General features: G+C 38.3%; 1 long non-coding RNA gene across 1 annotated transcript; it reads right to left on the bottom strand.

Moving 5' to 3' along the window:
• Positions 1–12,697: 12,697 nt before the first annotated feature.
• Positions 12,698–20,967, bottom strand: LOC148978322 (uncharacterized). Its single transcript, XR_016169398.1, has 3 exons — positions 20,840–20,967; positions 13,531–13,632; positions 12,698–12,793 (listed from the first exon to the last, which is right to left on the bottom strand). It is a non-coding gene; the product is annotated as an uncharacterized LOC148978322 (long non-coding RNA).
• Between the last annotated feature and the right edge of the window lie 649 nt (positions 20,968–21,616).

Below are 21,616 nucleotides of genomic sequence, written 5' to 3'. Positions count from 1 at the left end.
GGAATACTGCTACTACTCCACCGGCTATTATTTAATTCAAGCATAATTGCTGTTGGTGTTACTCTGACAAGTTCTAAAATTTACCTTGGATACAGTGGCAAAACAAACCCCAAACATAAAGACTGATCCCACCAACCAGATGCAGCATCGCTTTGCCCCTCGCAGTCATAAAACTTCAATAGGAAGTCTAGCATCACCAAGGTTATCTGAGCCGCATTCCAGTAGTTTTGATCACAGCCTTAATATAATCACAGAAGTGACTGACTCGGCTGCATTCGCTAATATTACGTGTGGAATTCAGGGCCTCTCTCTCTCCCCCCCTGCTCCAGTTGAACCACAGCTGCACCTACTGGTAAAGCGCAGGCATGAACTGCAAAGCCCCCGGTGCAGCTCAACCGGGGAAACACAGATGAAAGCAGCGCACCACGACCTGACTATCCCAGTAATGCAACCAACTGGTGAACAATTTCAGACTGATCTACATCAAGTTCATAAAAAAAGGGCAGTGTTTATTTACCACCATCAACCTTTCACTTGAACACGTCGAGCTTTCATCTTTGACCAAAGCAGTGGAGATGTCAGTGAGAGGGGTGTTTTTTTTTCTTTTTCGAACTTCAGCTCATTTCATCTTCACCTCAACCACGGCCGCATCTTCCACTGCCGGCGGTCCTACACTGTTCCGAGATCAGAGGTTAAAGACAGGTTATTTTCACACTCCCACACCACCCCCTCCATAATTCAGAGGAGCGCAGCAATTTTACAGGTGCAGGATGTCTCTGAAATGACTTAACTGCCGGAGCCCGGGCCGATGGGGGCAGAGAAAATAGGAGCTTAATTGTCCCCTGGCACTTCTGAGAGACTACCCAAATGGCACTTTGTTATTGTATCCTTTTCTCCCACAGCTCTCCTCCTCGCACTATTTTCTTAGTCCTAATGGGAACGGGTCACATAGTGCAGCACTCTGTCCAGAGACGGTAACTCTGTCTGTCACCGACTTTCATATGGCGGAGGAGAGTAGAAGTTTGAAAAGCTGTCTGACACCTTTGACGTGGGCAGCGGTAATGGGAGCTGATGCCCACTTGTCAGCCGAATGACATCGTAAGTGGTGTTGTCACAGATCAGGTGGGGAGTTTTATGCGAAACGATGCCTTCCATTTACTTGCCGATGACCTTCCGAAGTTCTCTGCCTGCCATGGGCGACTAGATTAAATTTAATATCTCTATGTGGGCTTTTTATCACCTTGGAATTATTCGTTTTTTCCCACCTCTTTATCACCTCAGAAAGTTCAGGACTTGTGATGAGCTGAAACTTTTATGGAACCGTAAGCGCCCATTAACAGATCCAGCGCAAACGGCGGCTGTTTTAAGTGAATTCAAAAAACATGCAAAGACAAAGACAAAAGTGGGTTGTTTCGCGCATGTGTGTGTGTTCGGAAGTAAACAACCCGATTCGAGGGTCTTATTGGTATGCATCTGTGTGAACAGGGAAGAGTGGCATTGGCCTTGGAAAAGCTTGGGACTTGACAGCATAACTTTGCACAGGAGTATGAAGAGAGTTGTTTTGTTTTGTTTGGCGGTTACTTTTTGCCCATTTAAAAATTTCTAAAATATATAATCATGTCGCATTAGAACACATCGTTAGCGTGAGAAGAATATTTCCTTATCCTGTTTAACTGGATTCTGGACCTGCAAAAGTTCCTGGGTTTATTTTTTAGCAACAGGCGAGCACTTTCACAAATGGGTAAACAAATGTAATTGCACGTCTGTTGACACTTCTCTAGCATACACATGCGTTTACCAGAACCCAGTTAAAACGGGGAAAATATGAGGTCGTCAAATAAAATTAACACTGTGTGGTTAGACGGATGCTCTGCCAAATGAAGCCGGATCCTTTCTGTTTACCAAACATTACAATTACCTCTCGATTCAGCAATGATTTCCACATTCTGATAGCCATGATGAATTACTTCCCCTATTGAAAATGATTTAACTATCCATCAAGTATAGACTTGTTTGATGTCAGTAAACTGCGAATTTCAGCTTGGTTTAATAAGTCAAAACTCCTCAACATGACCTGAAAAAATAGAATAAATTCTGTGTGATGTTCATAGGCACCGAAATTCAAATTTTGGCCAATACCAATAAGGCGATAATTATTTTCATATTGTAGCAGATAACCGATAACCGAATGGTTGACATCAAAAACTAAAATCAATCACTTTAAATGCTACAAGTGAATTTAGGGATCACGACATTACAATGCAATATGAAAAAAATTGATATTCGTTTTGAAATTGGCTAAAGTTATGTTTAACAGTGGTTTTAAATTATTAAAACGTATACATTATATAAAATGTACTACATTATAGCAAAGGTTATCTCAAAAATCTATAAATTCTAATTTTCTCATATTAGCCATTAACCGATATGGTACCAACATATTGTGCATCCGAGAGAAATGAGTTTTTGTAACTAAAATTAATCAAATTGTGAATTAACAATCCCACATCATGAACTTTTCTCTTTCAATAAGTGACAGACACGTTTGAATAATGATCTCGTAATTCAAGTTATGAGTCACTCGGAGTGATTTACATAGAGCGTTAACACCAGCCGAACAGATGAAGTGCTAAACTTAGCACGAGAGTCACGGTCGCACAATGTAAGTTGACACTAAGAGAGTCCTCACGTCTGCTTTGGGCACTGAGGAACTTGTTGGTGGGACTTTGATGAGGTCAGAATCAGCCACCTTTCCCTAGATTTGCAAGTTATTTGGTTTTGAGCATAGCGACTGGGAAAACAATTGCTCGTGACTGATTTTCCCCTTCTACCCCCCCATAATCAACCCCATGTGGACAGCATGCCTTTCAACAAGCAGCAAATCTCCATGCGTCCAACTCTAAATCTGATTAAAGCACCAGCCCTCACCTGCTCTTCATTACTGCGGGCAGGAAAAGCTAAAGTGAAATAAGTTAGCACCTGTATGTTCCAATTCGGCATGTTTTCTCCGTGTATATAACTTTTGAGTGGATTGAGCTGACAGTCTTATAAATGATGGGGTTAGAGGCTGTTTGCCTGGGTACTTGTAGACTGTGCCCTGGGACTCAACCGAGGGAGGGGAGACCTGAGCTGGAAATAGAGCAGATACTTCCTGTGTAGCTGGGCCACAAGGATGAATTATGGGCCAAGAAGGAAACAGGTTATTTGTAACAGTGAAAGAATAGGCAATACATTCAAAATAATAAAATAACAGCTAAAGTGCATACTGTTCGCTAAATACTCACTTAAATAGTGGTCTAATCTAATTGAGCTAAAAATAGATTAAATAACAAAGTTACAGGGCTCTGTTGGCAAAACTGCTGGGTAAAAAGATGTACGATGCAACAACAGTGTTTGCGCTGCATTCAGGTGACCGATCGTGGTTTCAAATGGAGGCCATTAACACGCACAGCTCTGGGCAACATTTAACCAATTTGGCAAATTATCTTCAGGGCTGTTTTATAAGTTGTCCTCATTATATGCTAGGGCAGAGAGAGTCAAAGTGTGTGAGTTCCTGTGCCCATTTCCATACATTATAGTGCTGCATTCCCAGCACGGAGCAGAGGAAGCACCTGTTAGGATCCCCCCTGCCTCTTTCCACGCAGCTGACCACTTTCAACCCTCACAAACAGGTGGTTTTCTTCAAATCGCACTCTTTTACTCAGCGAAGGGGTGAAGTTGGTGAACTGCTGGACGTGAGGAACCCCTGGGAGAGCTCTTCTCAACGCGTGTTTAATACAATCACAAGTTATTTAGTCCTCTGTGAGATACAGTTGTTCTGCTGGGTCAAACTGTAAACAAATTTGGGGGAAGAGGAGCCTTTAAAAGAGATGTCTGTTTCCACGACAGAGGGGTTAAAGTTAATTTGATCGGGCATGTGTATTCTCCACAAAAAAGGGGAAACATCTGCATTCAGTGGCATGGCCCCATTTGTTGCAATTTTGGGTCTCATTTCCATTTGCAAGAAAGATAACTGCTTGCATATGGAAGCAATAGATAGAAGAGGTCAATGCAATTTCTTGCACTTGAGGGAAAAAAATCCTTATGCCGTAATCTTAGTTGGCTGAAGACAAAACAAAGACATGGGTTTGGGTAGGCACACCTTGCAATAATGGGCTTACCAGCATGAGGAGCATAACCAGATCTACTGTAGTTGATGCCCTTACCACTGATTGGCAAGGATGACATAATGTGTCAGAGTATGAAGATTGAAAATGAAATTCTGCTCAAACATTGATTGATAGAGAGCCACTAGACAGGTACAGGATCTGTATATAATTCTGAAGATGAATAAAATTTCATCCCTGGCATCTCCATGTGGAAATGAGAGCAGCAAGTAGCAAAAAATATGTAAAAAAAAAAAAAAAAATGTTTCTTCACTTTTCAGGCATACTGCCAGCCTAAATTTAAAAAAATAATAATAATTAAACAATGCAATTGTTAAATGACACAAAACACAAAACTGCAATTAAAAATCGTTAAGTATCACTTTATCAACCAAAACTTCATGTTCATTAAAGGTTACCAATGGCAACTCAACAGAACGGTTCTGGGAGAGAAAAAAAACTTTACAGATAATTATAATTGCAATTATGGAGAACTTTTACCTCAAAGAAGCCGTCATTAGGAGAAGTTAAACCTCCAGCTTAAAACTGATATCAAAGTCACTGGAGAGCAATTACGCATGTAGCCTGACTAGTTAAAGGATTTTTTCCTCCAACATAATGCCAGGACTTTTGAGGAAAATCTAATTAAGCGTCTCTTTGTGTGATTATTTATGATCAGAAAGCACCAGAAAAAAATCTAGAGAAGACAGAGAAGGGTCTGATGTGAATGATTAAGTGAGTGATCTTTTTGGATTAATTATGACCGCGCAGAACCGTCTCTTCATTTGGGAGGGCCCTATTATAAGGACGGTCTTGGAACATTAAAAATTGCTTTGAATCAAAATTGCATTCTGAAACATGGGTTAGGATAATGAACTGGGTCTGGGAATAAAGGCCTCTTTGCTAAGTTATGCATTACGGGACGAAAACCCAATGTGGCAACAATTCTGGCTCTTATCCTGGGTATTTATTACAAAAAGATCCACCACTTACATACTCTAAAATAAATTACAGTTCTTCACTCCTTCAGAGATGGATTATGATGGAAACTATGTACTTCAGAGCTACAATTAGCTGAAGCTTTATGTGGGAAAGACAAATGCACTGTTTTCCTGCCAGCTTTCAGATGGCCCTTATTGCCCCCATGAGTAGAGGTCAGGCTCTCATTTCCTGTAGCTGGGTTGAGGAATAGTCTGAGGGCCTCAACGCTCCCAAGGGATCAGACTGGCCCTCCAGGACTGCCCATCTACTATCCCAGCACCAACGCCACCCAGAGGTGGAACACCAGTCAGCGCCAATCCCATAATGGGCACACTGTGCACACAGACAGAACTCATTAGCCCCAATCTGTAAATGTGTTTAACAGATACCCTGGGCTCTCCTTCCTCTCATAATGACTCATTAATTAAGTGTTTGTGTATCTAGAGGAATTAGGCAGACTGCAGTCATGAATCACAAGACCAATCAGTCTTGTATTGGTGGTTTGATCTTTAGAAAAAAAAGAGCCCACAAGAGAACTGCATTTTCCAACAAGCATACTTCACCCAATTTTAAAAATACACACCTCAGATGCTTTGAGAACCTTGTGGTCTTCATCGCTAAAGTGTTTCCAGCTTGCCATCGCATTGTCTGTCTGGCTTGTTGAAATTAAGAATATAACTTCTATTAAAGCTGATTAGGGCTATCTATGTTAATCCTCATTAACCAAACTTTCCCATCTTCACCCGGAGCTGGTGTGCTGGTTACATATCTCCATTTATAGAGCCAAATACACAGAGAACTATACGACCCAATATAAGCCTGTAAACAATGACACCGTTATACAGTATCTGGCCAGGCAGATTGATGTTCTTTTCATTTTGGGAGGATTATAAAGATAGTCTAGGAATATTAAAATGGCTTTGAATCAAGGTAAACTAAACCAAACAATAAAACAGCTTCAATATATCTGACGAAATCATTCTGTCATGATGTCCTACAAACAAATACATCTCAATGTGAGCACAGTATAAGATATAAAACGACGTTTCCAACTCGCAAATGTTCACAGAGCAGACTACACTTAATGCCAGCATGAGCCGAAAAATTCTGGCGTGGGTTACAGCAATTATGGAGCATAATCAAATATCACTGCAATGATTCATGATTTATGGTCTGTTTTCACATTAAACATGTTACGTGTACAATGACACCAGTGCGCCTTATTGCCAACTACCTGCCTGGTAACAATAAAAGGAGTGTTCCATTTTTCCCCCTCAAAGGTTGCAGTCTGCTGCAGGGACAGAAATGTAATTAAAAAAACAATAATAATACTTTACACACAATAATGGGGGAAAAAACACATTAGGCTCTCAGGCTTGTATGTCTGTAGCTGCATTTTTATGTTTGTGACCGAGTGCTCTGGAGTGAAAAAAAAATACACTGAGCTTTACTTCCTCCATATTATTACCTATCAAAATAGTTTTTATGAAGTTCTTTACAAAGCATCTGACATTGGCGAAACATGTTTAATAGCTTGCTAAGTCAAGGCATGGCCCCATAAGTCTCGTATAATCCTTTCAGAATGTGGTGGAATGTGAAACATGTGCTTTGATGCTGTTATTCTTTTTATTGCTAGTTTGTGTTCAATAAAGACTTTGATTGCCTGGATCTGGAAGTCTCTCAAAATACATTAAAATCTCAAATCGAGAAGGAGGATAAATTGTGCTTTATATGTGAAAACTGAATGCCATAAAGAAGGACAACTGTATAAGAGCATATTTTCAGTGATGTAACAAAGGAGTCCTTGTTTTAAAGGAGTATTGCAGATTCAATCAAAGTTAAGCTTAATCGGCAGCACATGAATTAATTTTATCGAATTAACAAAAATGAATTTAGAAAAAGTCAATATTAATTCCCTCCCCCTCTTTCTTTACAATTGAAGTGAATGGGCGCAATTAAAATATTCGGTCCCACTTTATATTAAGTGGCTTTAAGTACTATGCACTTACATTTAAAAATAAGTACAATGTACTTATTGTGTTCATGTTGTATTGTAAATCACTTTTGGTGCTATTGAGGTGGGATACGGGTAAGGTTAGGGACAGGTGTGGTGGTATGGGTATAGGTTTAAGTGTAAGGGATGGGTCAGCTGTGTAATTACAGAAGTAATTACATAAATTAGTTACGGCTGTAACTACATGCTGGTATTTTTTAAATATAAGTACAATGTAAAAACATGTATGTACACAATAAGTCCATTGTATCAAATTATTAAGTCCATTGTATTTCAATGTAAGTACATGGTAAGCCACTTAATATAAAGTGGGACCAAATATTCAGTTTTAATAGTATGGTCACTAGTATGAAAACGTACAAAATTTTCTGTGTACATTTATATTCAATTTTACAACGTAGCCCTCAAACCGTATTCACTTTATAGCCATTAATTGTGGACAAATGTGGGCACAGAGGACTCAGGTGTGATACTAATTTTTATTTATTATAAATGTTATATCACTGTCTTCGATAAAGTTTTGTCTATCCATTTATGGTGTTTTTTGTTATTTTGGGGGTATTTTTGAATTTATTTACTTCAAAAAGTACCATATTTTCTATGTAAATTATGCTTTTTTTTAACTACATTAAAATATCATTCCAATAAGTTCTCAGAGCTAAAACCTAAAGATGAAGTGACTTTGCTGTCACCTGGTGTCTTATTTTGGCTTATTTTAGAATGCTCTAAATTATTTTTCCCATTCATTTCTATGGGTGCCCATTTTTGACCCAAAAACAAGATTTTTTTCACCCACTTAACATTGTAAATTGAGTAAAAAAAAAAGTGTGTGTGTTGAGGAGACAAACTTGGGAAAAGTAGCCAAGTCTTGAACCGCTCAGATCAAGGGAAGTATTTTTTTAAAATAACTCAAAAATTTTTTTGCCCACATTTGTCCAGAATACGTTTTTAGGGTTAAAAAAATATAATCATTCAAAAATGTCTCTTTTTACGTACAAGTTTTTTTATTTAATGAAAAATAGGGACAAAGAAAAAGAAAATCTTACTAGAATAGTATACACAAAAAAGCCCCTAATTGTGAATGAATGAGTTCATATATTCTACAAGGGCTTTTCACTGAATGAGCCAAATATGCAAGTACACACACATCATCAGCAGTCTAATCCAATCACACTCATAACAAATATTCATAACACAATTCTTTCATCAACTTTAATTGATTAAGACTCGCCGCATGGGTAACAAAGACTCAGAGTCTGATTATATATGTGTTGGATGAGATTTTCTAACAATGCAATAATTCAACATAGTGGTAAAGTAGGGGGGGGGTTCATTCCACAACTCTATTGAGAGCGCATTGAAAGTGGCAGCCTGGTCATGTGCAATAAGGCATCACACATTTAGCCCTGTTGTGTTGGATTTATCTTTAATTCTCTAATCCTATAATCAGGTTTCTCCGTGCAAGTAAATGACACGTCCGATGCCGCAGCAATGTCTGAAGGCTTGTGGAGAACTAGCAGATCAAGTAAGTGGCATTTGACTCCGAGAGCTCGTGGATGAGGACCCGAGTGAGGGACGCAGACATGAAACGTTCACCCCAAAAAGTGCCACTTGCGAGAAGAACGTGCCTAATGGGGAAATTATTTCCAACTATTTGCAGTGCACCTGAAAATACCTCCAGTGAAATTATGTTTGGCAACTTGAACTGCTTTGAAGTCAATGGAGTGGCAATAAAAATTAGCCCTTCATTAAAGAACTGCACCCTTCAAACGGAACTGGCCGATGCTTAGAGGGCCGGGAACAGCCGCGCAGAGGCAGCACTCAGCGGCAGGGCACACATGTTAGCAATTTGCCTGATTCTCGGCTGTTTTTATGATTTTCTCCCAAAATTTCTCTCCGCCGCACTCCTTTTATGTCGCATTTAGGAAATTAACACTAACCGACAAATTACTTTGTAAATAAAGGAGTATAACTTTAGAATGTTGAAACCAGGACTTGCCCCAGGCGGGTGCTGCTTGAAAGGCAACAAAGGGATCCTTGATAGCTGTTTAGATATGCCAGCCCAGAGCCAGGCTTTATTTTATCAAGTGCACATAATTTTTCAATTGAATTTAATGTAAGGCATTCATTTCCCCAGTGTGCAGGACTTGTGCAACACGTCCACGCTGAGTTGAAAACGGCTGAACTTAACGGCGGACTAAAAGAAGGATTTCATTTCTAAGGGTCATTTCTAAAGTGCTCTGGGTTTCAGCCCAGACCTAACAATTCTCATTCACAAAAAAAAAAAAAATAAATAAATAAGAGAGAGAATTAAAAAAAAAAAAGCAGGGGAGACTAAAATCAACCGCCGAGATCTACAGAAACCAGACGCTCAGAACTCTAAGGGACTGTTATCTGGAGCAATGTATGCTAATTACTTAATCACTGTATTATTGCTAAAGAAATGACTGTACTGATTAAATAACTGATATTTATCTCCTAATAGCGCTGATTAACTGTTGATGATAATCTGTCATCGTGAAGGCCGATATTAGCCGCATCAATCTTTCAGAACAATAAACATCTAAGGTGAAAGCAAACTTTTGTCTGTTCAGGGGCCAGATGGTGTGCTAAAACAGAGGAATGTACTATGTTCTTTAACAGGGTGGTCACGATTTTGATGATGGGAACCAAAACTGTTGCTTTTTTTAATTGAGTTGTTTTGCCCCATTAACCTTTCATCAGGCACATACATCAAACTTAGGACGAGAACAAAGATTGCTTTGTCTTTGGTTAGAATCTACTTTCGTTTACATTTATTCAGTTGACAAAAAATGTTTCCACCAAAGTAGCAAATTTAATTTATGCCATTTTCAAAAATCCATGATAGGGGCTCTTTAATTAAAAATCACTTTGCCATGGGAAAGACGGAACACGCGTGAAACCTTCACCACGAATCGAATTCCGCCATTGGATCGATTTAGTGGCTCTTTACACATTTAATAAGAAAACAGTATCTTTCCCAGTGGGTTTCTATTTTGCGCCAGGTTTTTTGTCATGAACAAATGGAATGTAGACGAGACGATGCTTTGCCTGGAAATTGTGTTTGTTTGCACCTTTTTTTACTGTTCATATGGTGTGTGAATGAAAACATCCTGCAAAGATTTATATCTGAAAGTGCACCGAATATAAAGTTATTGCCTTTCAAAAGTGAGAGTCGACTCTCAGTCTATGAAATGAATTGTTTTTGAAACGAGTCATTAGCTGGTTCGTAGTGACGTAGAGACATACTGGCCGCGACACAAAATACTTCATCATAGCATCATGTCGAGAAGACGCTGTGTTCTACATTGCAAAGATAGTTCAGCCACTTTGTTTTCATTTACCAAGGACGAGCATGTGAAGAATCGGTGGTTAGAGTTCATATTTGCAACGATACCACAACAGTATAGCCCGATTGTGTTCTCAACATTTTATTGACGAATGTTAGGTCAAAAACATAAATGAATTCAAATGTGCATTCGCAAGCAGTTGTTCCTGAAGGAGGGCTCAGTAACTTACTTACCCTGTGTATATGGATCAGCTTCCTCCTTCGAATCACAACCTGTAAGTATTATTTTGTTGCGTCGGGGCGCGAGGCAGTATGTGTGTGCGCGTGTATCTGTGTGTGTGTGTGTGTGTGTGTAAGTTACGCTCAGCGCAGCTTCTAGGTCTCCAATGTAATTTTTTTTAAATATGTGAAATGTTTGTCGCTGTTATTGGAGTTGTCATAAAGAATAGAGCATCTTATAGTACTGCAGTGCTTTATCAATATGTTTATGCGTTATGCTAACAAACAACTGACTGGGTCTGTCATCAGATCAATCACCGCCGATTAACGTCACGCAAAGGAGTGGTTTGGAAAAATGAGTCGTTGTACGAATCATTTGAGAGTCGGTGAGCAAATCAGTTAAAAATAAATGCATATTATAAGACAAATAAAGTGTTTTTTTTATCATTGCATGCATGTTAAACTGTTTTTGGGAACTCCTAAAACAAAAATAGGAACATTTCAAATGCTATGATAGGGGCTCTTTAAATGCAACACATTTAATCTTATGCATTAACTCGTTTCATCTGACTCCATAAAATGAAAAAGGTTTATCAATGATATCTGTGCATCATTTAATTCGTTAATGCCAAAGTCAAAGTCTGTTAGAATAATCAATTATAACAACAATTTATTATGTCAGGTAAATGAATTATTACAATTCCATAAGATAACCAATGCAAACCATCAAATGTTTCTAGAACAAAGAAAAATCCTTTTACCCGACGTGGCTATGTGAGCTGGGAGTCAGAACTCCCAGCCTACGGGCTAATCTGATACAGACAACAGCCCCGAAGTCCCCATTGCATTTCCTTATATAGCCAGATATCTTACCTGATATCTAAATCACCAGGTTACAATAGAAAGTTACGGTATTCCTCCAACAAACTTTGACCATCTCTTTAAGAATAGTGGAAATTAGCATTCACACCTTTGGCGTGCCTATGAGACCACATTCCTTTGTGGGCTAGTTATTCCTAAACTTCTTAAAAACCATATTACCTTTTCTTTTACATCTTTGGAAATGACACATTATTACCAGTCACCCTGAGACCTTCAAAATGATACTAAACAATCCTGAAAGATTATCACATTCACATTAAAACCTTTTAAATTCTTGTGTGAGTGATCTCTGCGTGAGTGGGGTGTGTGAGTTGTTCACATGTTAATTCGAAAGCAAGGTCCTTTCCATCAACCAGTTCCAGTTTTCCAGTCTTACAAATGTAACAATATTGGTCATATTGTCTTAAATTGACGTGTTATGCACAACTTGGAATTTATTTGGTATAAGTTTGCCACCATAACGAACAAAATAAAGAAAATGACCCACCTCCAGCAAGCATATACAATATAAAATGTGGCTATTTTATTAATATATATTTTCTTTGTCTGAAATCCTGAAAATAAGTGGAAAACAAATTCGTATAGCTCCTAACATGGGTTTGATTCCCCGGTAAAGCATGAACTAAAAAAAAAAACGTATAACTTCAATGCAATTCAAGACGGTTTGGATACAAGCGTCTGCCAAATCCATAAATTTGAATGAATGAAAACTCAGCTAATAATTAATGAACTGCATTTCCCCAAGGATTAGTCCTGCAAGACTCCAGTGTGAAAACCTTTATAAAATCTTTATGTATTTTTATGGTTGTACATTCACTGTGCTCTAATATGTTATTAAAACAATACAAAAATCTGTAAAAGAATAAGAAACTTTTGTCTCTAAATATTTGGTATCCTGGTCAAATAAATGTGGAGGGAACTACATTTGGGACGTTCACCCAAATCAGTGTTTGCTGAAAGCTCGGCAGAATTCCCTATAAAGCCTGATGCTCGATCTAAAACACTTTGAAGGCAAAAAAAAAAAAAAAGTCTAAAGTCTGTGAAGCTATTCTCCCATGTTGGCACTACATGCTGCTGGTATAAGCATCCATAAATTATGCATCAGACATATGTATATGTATTGACTTTAATAAGAGAAATTTTATACATGCCAGCTATTGTACCTGCGCTATAATCACTTGGGGGTATCGGCACTCAAAGTGCACGCTTCCTCGTTCACACCGGCGCTGACTCAGGGTAAGCCTGGGGAAATTAAACACAAAGAACCTAATTAAAATAATAATAAAGACTCCTCTTGTTTGGAGCTCAGGTGCAACAGATACCCCCTTACAGCTGCATTTGATTTGCTAGAGGAGAGATATCTTGCGAGGACTTTCGAGATTTGCTCGCTCAAGCTACGGATCCCACCTCAGCCTCGCTCCCTAATCAGGACAACATTGACAGCTCGCAGCTTGCTTCTTATCATCGTCTTGACATTCTATTGCGCTTTAGTGTGGAATACTTGATGACGGCGGGAGGTGGGTGGGGGGGCGAGTACAGAACTCCACGAGCGCCAAACTCAAGTGCTGGATATAGAACGGCTGAAAAAGAGAACGCTACGTCGCAAAGTCTTTCCAGGCTCACTGAAGATGGCACCATATTGCAGGATTTGGCAGGTTCGTGGTTCAAAGTCTGACGTTTACAGTTCAGCTCTCTGTTGCATATATGCGTTGTCTGAAGTAGCAATGAAAGAAATGTGTGTGAGATTGCCGGAACCCGATTGGCCAAATGGCAGAGGAGGGAACAATTCAAGCGAGAGCTATTCTGCCTCTGTACAGGCCACCCTCAAGAGGGGAATGCAAAACACCTGTTGGGGGTAAAGCCTTGATGGCACACACTGTCAAAACCCAATAACTCTGAGTGACTTGAACTAAGCTCTGGCCATGTGGTGTACGTCTTTCTTGGGAGGTATTTCCAGAGGCGAAAAAAGACCTACTCACTCTTTGTGCTGGGTCTATAGGCTTTTCGTCAACTTCTGTTATCTGATGACGGCGGCAGTTCAGATGGTGGTCTGCCAATGTGATTTCCTCTCATAAATCCATCTAAAATTATACAGAAAAAAAATTCCTGTGAAATTGAGCAAGCAAGGTTACTTCTGATCATGGTCATTGATGAGACGGGTATATGATCATTTTCTTTTTTTATACTTGATTTAAAAAAACACATGAAAAATGCAATGCATACATAATATAACAGGTACACTAATATGCATTAATACATGATTAATTACTTCATTGTTAGTGCAAATTCATGGGGAAATTACTACAATTACTAAATGACTAGTTAATAATGATGTGCCCCAACAAGTAAAGTCATAACATAATGATACCTTTGCTACTCATTAGCTAATGATTAATTAAAGCAGACAACTGGAAGTTGAAGAGCATAGCTTTGACTAATTGTGGTATTAACACGTTAATTTACACTATTAGTTAATAAAATATGTTATTAAGGAATTAATACACAATGACACATTAATACACAATGACACAATTAACTCATTAGCATAATGCTAATGAATTAATAGCAATTAATGTATTACTTAATCTATTAATCATATAGACTCGTTATTAGTTGCTGATGCAGTAATCATTAATTAATGGTTTAGTTCTTCATTATTTATACATTAACTCATGATTATCTGTGCATTAGTTAGGCATGAATTAATGCATATTGGTGCACCCGTATTGTAAAGTGTTAACAAAACACATCTATACGATGGGCAAGATTTTCATTCCTAAATTACACATCAATGTGATCATTAATCTTAAAAAAAATAGTATAACAAAACTTATTAGTATTTGAAAAAAAATAATTGGAATAAGATTTTGTGACTTTTCATACATTATCTATCTATAGACACACACAAAAACTTGACTTGATTCGGTTGTTCTGAAGGCATGTAAAAAAAATGTTTCTGGTCTTCGGGGTCAATATGACCCCACATTGAAATGAATGGGAAAAAAAAAAAATCCGGCATGAATCTGAAAATTTTTACACAGAAATTGAGGCCTAGAACTAGAGCATAAATGCAATGTATCATAATAAATAATATTTCATATGCAAGCTAATGGTGTAGTTGAGGAATTGTGTGGGATATGGATACAAAGGTACTTTATATCTCCAAAAACACAGCATTAATGAATAGATAAGAAAAAAAAAATTATATATATATATATATATATATATATATATATATATATTATTTGTATGATTAAAAATGTATATTTTTTGTACAATTACTCAATCAATTGTTGGGGTCGTGCAGACCCTGAAGCCCAGAAATGTAAACAGAAAACGAAGACCATTTGAAGGTTAAAAGTAACATTTGTTTGTAAAACCACATAACATTTTAGCCATACAATTCAAAGAGCTTTTTCCTTTTCTTTATCATGGACACTCATATCTATTATTGATCCTCATTTAGAGTCTCTACACAAATAATTTCCACTAACAAATCCACATAATATTACATTGTACAATTTCTTTCCTTGAAATGAAGCACAGGAAGCTGACAGTGATCAGACGTCCCTGACAAGAAGGGAATATTATACAAGATAAATCAATGCTAATAGTTGCAGGTATAAGGGAACGCCACAGCATCCATTAATCATCGAGCGCTTAACCAATGTGTGAGGACACACAGGTTGATGGAGCGAAGGCTGCGACCACAAGCTTAAGCCCCAAAATGCTAGCTTTTGCTCGATGAAAGATGAATCTTAAACAAGGGGCAGCTCTTAAAATCACAAAAGACGAAGCATCCAAGCAGCTGCAAAAGCTGTATGTTAATTGAAGAGAAGCCAAAGACGGGAACAAAAACCACAGCTAGTCTGAGAACAACTGATGGACAACTAGCAACAAGGGGAGCGATCCTCTCAACAGCCTAACAATGTGATGAGTGAAGTCAAATCTTTTGAACCAGTGCTCATGAGAGGTCACAAAGACCTCTGCATTAACTGTAGAGGAGGTCCCGATGTGTAGAGCAAATGAGTAAAGTGGGGACCGTGCCATTGCACAGCTTAATTGAGCAAACAGCTGTGAAATGACATCAGCCGAGTGCGCTGCGCTTTCACTCTGCAACAATTTCGCACTTAAAAGGTTCCATCAGTACCTCGACAGCAAGCCGTGGTCCAGTACATTTAATCTTCTATGTTTTGTGGGCCGCCAGCTGGTGGGGTTCAGAGCAAAAGTGTTCTGGTGTGGGTGACTGGTGCGATGCTGCCATAAGTGAGTCATTGTGAGTCTTCGGTCAGAGTGTAGTACATTCCAATGATGTGAAAGCACCAACAAGCATATCTGCACAGGAGCGGGGGTTTACGAAAACACCTCCCAGAAATTTTCAGGCAATTTATGGATCAAATGTGTGGGAAAAGCCCCTAATAAGAGGATCGCAACTACTTATTCCGCCATGTACAGGTCACAGGTTTTGTCTGAATTACCCTTCACATGTCTTTAGCTACTTGCCAGTGATCATTTTGTAAACTCTGTTTCAGGTGAAATGTGCTAAATTTCAAAAACCGTGGAGTAGCTGTGATATAGCACTTACGCTAATAACTACATAAAACACTCTTACCCCTATTTTCCATCCAAGTATCTGTCCAATGTGACATCAATGGACCAATCAAACAAAAAAATCACTCTGAAGAATCCAGCGAGGACACACTGACCAGAAAAAAATGGACACAGAGCTACAAAGAAGCTTAGTATGTTCTTATTACATCAAGTAGCAAAGCAGCTGCTAAGAGCTTAAAAGTACATGATTTGAATGGATTGGGTGTGGGCTAGGGAGTTTAGTGTGGAACATGGGAACACAAAGGCTAAAAAGGCTGTTATGAAACGGATCCTACCTTGAACACAATTCTGAGATAGTTTAAGGATAGTTTCGATTTTTAAAATGCTCTGCTGCACTCACCTACAAGTGTGTGGATTACAACAACAGTGATGCTTTATTTATGACTCAGCAATGATTGGTCAAGCTTCTTGCTCTTCTGCCGTCTTCGGGAATCAAACCCTTGCCCATAACGCAAGATTCTGCTGCTGTCACCATGTCAAGATGTACATCTCTTCGCCTCTTCCTCCAAGACAATATTTAATTCATATTTCTCCATGTTATTTCATTTCTAGATGAAAGGCACTGCAGATTGAGGGCAACCTTTTCCTCCCCTCCGTCTCAGACGGAAAAAGCAAGGTCACATTTCGAGCTGATAATTTAGCAAATGGTCTCCACTGTCTCGCTTTGATCTTGCCAAAGTTTTGGAAATTTCAATCTCGAGCCAACTACTACTGGCCGATTATAGCCCCGCTTCATTAGTGGACCTTTAAATGGTTCACAACAATTAAGGCTGTCAAGCGGCTGTTCTCTGCCCAGGAGTAAACCTTGACTAATGATTTGCTAAAAAGTCCTGACAGTCTGTTACAGTCAGCGGTAATTGAATTTAAGCGCTAACAAGCCTTTGAACAAGTGAAAGAAATATTTTATAAGCTTGATGCAATTTGGTGGAGCAGATAATGAAACGTAATGAATATTCCCCTCTGATTTTTTTTCCGTGTAATTGTCATTTTTCTAAACGTAATAATAACAAGCAGGGAAACAAATCCAGACAAAGACGGAGTGCAATCAGACTTCAATATCTTCCTCTCAGTGCCTCACTTTCTTGTTCTTTTCTTTTTTTGGCTTTTGCCTTGGTTATGGAGACTGTTTCTCGCTATTTTGTATTCTTTTGCGTTCACCACCAATAGTTTCTCAGCTATTTTAACGAGCTTGATGTGTCACAAGAATGCATGCCCAGTTCACTGTGCGCGCAAGAACGTCTATGACAACTGTGCTGTTAATGTTGTGCTTTTGAGCCTGCACAAAACACCCCAACACAACTCTGATAAGGATAAGTAGGAAATAAGCAACTAACCTCATGCTAAAGTTCTGTTTGAGGCCTGACACGGATTAATTGATCAGTGAGAGCAAACATGCATAGATTAAAAATGTTTTTAAAATGGACCAAAATAAGTGCATTAATAGGTGGCCTCATTAAGAAATAAATACACATATAGCCTATATGAGCACTACAGACATTAAAAGACTGCAAGTGTTGCGCACAAACTGTTGTTTATAGAGTTCGTAGGGTTTGAAAGTCTGAGAAATGAGGAAAAGATGTTTTGCACAAACTCTTTTCCCTCAATGTAGTCAATTTGCCAAAAGGAAATTTGACATCAAACGACAACATCGTCTTAGAAGGTCCACTTACACTGTAACTCAGATCACTGAGTGTCACAAGCTCAGTAAATTAGCACACACAATGATGAATTGGATAAAATTGCGTAAGAAAAAAAAAAACAATCAAATATTAAAAGAGGATACACTCTTCACTTTGACATCAAGGAGACACTAAGTAATCACCAACAAGAGCCACATCATTTCCTCCATTTAGTGTTAAAGTAATAAAAGGCATGTCAAAGTCCCTAGCATGATACAAGACCCCGGCGGTTCATTACGCGATGGACTCCTTACTTTCCCTTGGACTAATAGGGACAATATTTAGGCAAATAAGGTCATTATGATAATTAGAGTGCTGATAATAAGTCTCAGTTTGCTTATTTTGTTTTGCACGGGCTGTAACTGTCGTGATGAACAAAAGGAGGCCAATTAGATTTTAGTCTTTTGCCAAAATTGGATTTCATAGTAGAAAAACAGGGCCATATACTTTGAATTCATCAGGGATGAATGGAAAATGTGATTAAAATTTCCGACTAAAGTCCTCGTTGGAGCATATAAGTTTGCGTACAAGGGCACGCCGCTCCGTAGCTGTAATTACCTGAGAGAATTTGATTCCTCTTAAGTGGGTTACCAATGGATTTGGAAGCATTCACGGGTGTTAAGGGTTTGGGTGACTTATTGTACTTTATTGTACAATGCTGCAATAAGGCCTCTAATTGTGTTAAGTGCCAGAGCAGAAACATTTCTCAAAATTGTTTCTAATATGATATTATCAGTTAATTCTGAGCAACTTTCAACTACTGAACTTGTTTACTGGCTTGCACATAACTTAAATGTATGCATAAAAAGGAAGGCCTACGATCATATGCAAAGCAAAGTATTTGTAACTAGTAGGCCTTTTATAGGCTCCTCTAGACAAAACACTGCATGAAAACAGCTTTTTGTCAACATTTTTGGGGATGAGAAAACATGATTTCCTAATTTACCCATGACAATTCCAGGCTTCTGGAATTCAGTAATAAATCCTGGTTTATTTATTTTATTTATGAACATTTATTTGAGGATCAGCCCCATGAGATGAAACATCTCGTTTTCATGGGGGTCCTGAACATTAAACAGCAAAACAACAGAGTAGATACAAAATATAAGAAAAACCTTAACCTCACACACCACACACACCCACGCCTCCCCACACACACACACCCAAGCTCTCACTATCCACCCCATCACAGATAAAGTAGGTAAGTCATAATGGTTCCCACGCTGTGGTATGTCTAAGAACTCACCCTCACCCTCCGTTCATCTTCGGAACACAGTTTAATATATTTTAGATTTAGTCCGAGAGCTTTCTGTCCCTCCATTGAAAATGTAAGTACGATATACTGTCCTTGTCCAGAAAGGAAATAAAGACATCATCAAAGTAGTCCATGTGACACCAGTGGATTAGAAAATACATTTTGATCCAAAAGTAACAAAAACTACGACTTTATTCAGCATTGTATTGTCCTCCGGTTCTGTTGTCAATCCGCGTTCAGTGACGCTGCTAACGTGTTATCAGTGTGCCCGAGCTTCGTTTACAGTCTGAGGGAGATGCACACTGTAAACAAAACAATCTTTGCAAACATGTTTAAGTATTTTGACACAGAGGAAGACTTGGATTTTTTTGCCCAGCCATATTTATTTGAACCCGAATACACGGATACACCAGAAACACGTCAGCAATCAGCGTCACTGAATGCGGATTGACAACAGAACCGGAAGAGAATACAATGCTGAAGAAAATCGTATTTTTTGTTATTTTTGGACCAAAATGGTCCAAAAATCTAACCCAATGATGTCACATGGACTACTTTGATGATGTCTTTATTTCCTTTCTGGACAAGGATAGTAACGTTGACTCACGGTGTTCCGGATGAAAAATTCTACTCACTGTGTTTCGGACAGGTAGAAGGAGTCATTTCTAATATATAACGCATACATTTTAACAACGGGAAACGGTCTAGTGTCCGGAACACCGTGATGTCCGGAATACAGTGAGTCTACGTTATATCGTACATATATTTTCAATGGAGGGAGAGGAAACACTCTGACTAAATCGAAAATATCTTAAACTGTGTTCCGGAGATAAACGGAGGTCTTACGGGCTTGGAATGACATGAGGGCGAGTCATTAATTACATTATTTAAATTTTTGGGTGAACTAACCCTTAAGAGTTACAAGCCATGCACCAAAACAACCAGCTACAAAGTGAATCACCATGCGAACTTTGATTTGAAGCATAAAAAAATGACAATTGGACAAAAACACAATGTAGCCTACTTAAAGGGCAAATAAATATAATCACATGAAGCATTGCAAAAGACAATAAATAATCAATAATAAAAACAATGTGAATATCTAAAATTATTGATTTAAAGATATTTTAATATATATATATATATATATATATATATATATACATACATATACAGTATATAATATAATATATCATTTGTAGTGCTTCATGAGAGTGTTCTTTGAATGGGAAGTTTACTTCTGGAATCTGACAGTTGCACTATCTAGAAACCAAGCCAACAACAAAATAACCTGCTCATGTGGAAGTGGAATTGGAAGTGGCCGAATAGGACAATTATTTAATTAATTATTTTATCTTATTATTTAAATAAAATAATTCCAAATGTTATATTCATATTTTTATATGTAAAACTTTTTAATAAGGAAAAACAACTGACTGCAGTTTAAAAAAAAAAAAAAGTCTGGTCATCCTAAATATGAGGTAGTATAACCTCACATGCAGTTTATCTTGATATTACCTTGATATACCTTGCAAAAATTGTATTCCTTTAAATGGCCTCCAGTGCCCTGCCTGATCTCACCATCTTCTCAATTTTAGCTCAAGCAATCAGCCTGCCACTCTATTGCAAACAAAACCATGTGATGCAACCCGCAGCCGCAGTATTCAATGTATCTTTCTACATGCAGAACAAATTGGATTGGCAGGCGGCATAATAGCATGCCCCTGCCCTATTCACTCTTACCATGCATGGACAAAACGTCTAGGCTGATGAGTTCTTGATAGCATTTGGTGATTTCTTTGTATACTCCAGCTCATCTCCAAAAGTCAATTAAAATCCTGTAATGTTGACACCGCCAGCGCGTGCCCTTGTCAAATGCAAGCGTATCCATCGCGTGACTCGCGTGAACTTTGAGGTCGCCTGAACATTGCGCAACAGGTCAGGTGATTAAATGGATCTGAGCTCGAGCTTCTAGAAAGACGGATCATTCATACGAATCGCTTCAACAAATACCTACAGCTATTGTTCTTTTACGTCATAACTAATGTGATAATTGCATCTTCTGTATGTGGATATCATTATAAAATATTTGGCTAAATGGTCGAAAATTGCGATAAATTGTTACTTTACAACTTCCGTGTTCAGTACAGTTTTGCAGTCATTTTTTAGTCTTTACCGCAACATTTAAAGGAGTAGTTCACTTTTAAAAAAACTTTTGCTGATAATTTACTCACCCCCATGTCATCCAATGTCCATGTCTTTCTTTCTTCAGTCGAAAAGAAATTAAGGTTTTTGATGAAAACATTCCAGGATTTTCTCCATATAATGCACTTCATTGGGAACCAAACGGTTCAAGGTCCAAATGAGAGTTTCAGTGCAGCTTTAAACGACACCAGACGATGAATAAGGTTCTTATCTAACGAAACGATCGGTCATTTCAAAAATAAATTAAAAAGTTTAAGTTTTATAAGCACAAATGCTCGCCTTGCTCTGTTCTGTGATAAGTGTTTGTGACTCTCC

The sequence above is a fragment of the Pimephales promelas genome, chromosome 7 (assembly GCF_988280905.1).
Source record: "Pimephales promelas chromosome 7, fPimPro1.hap1.1, whole genome shotgun sequence".
NCBI classification, from domain to species: Eukaryota; Metazoa; Chordata; class Actinopteri; order Cypriniformes; family Leuciscidae; genus Pimephales; species Pimephales promelas.
The sequence above is the reverse complement of the archived record's forward strand: the minus strand, read 5'-3'. Positions and strand labels throughout refer to the sequence as shown.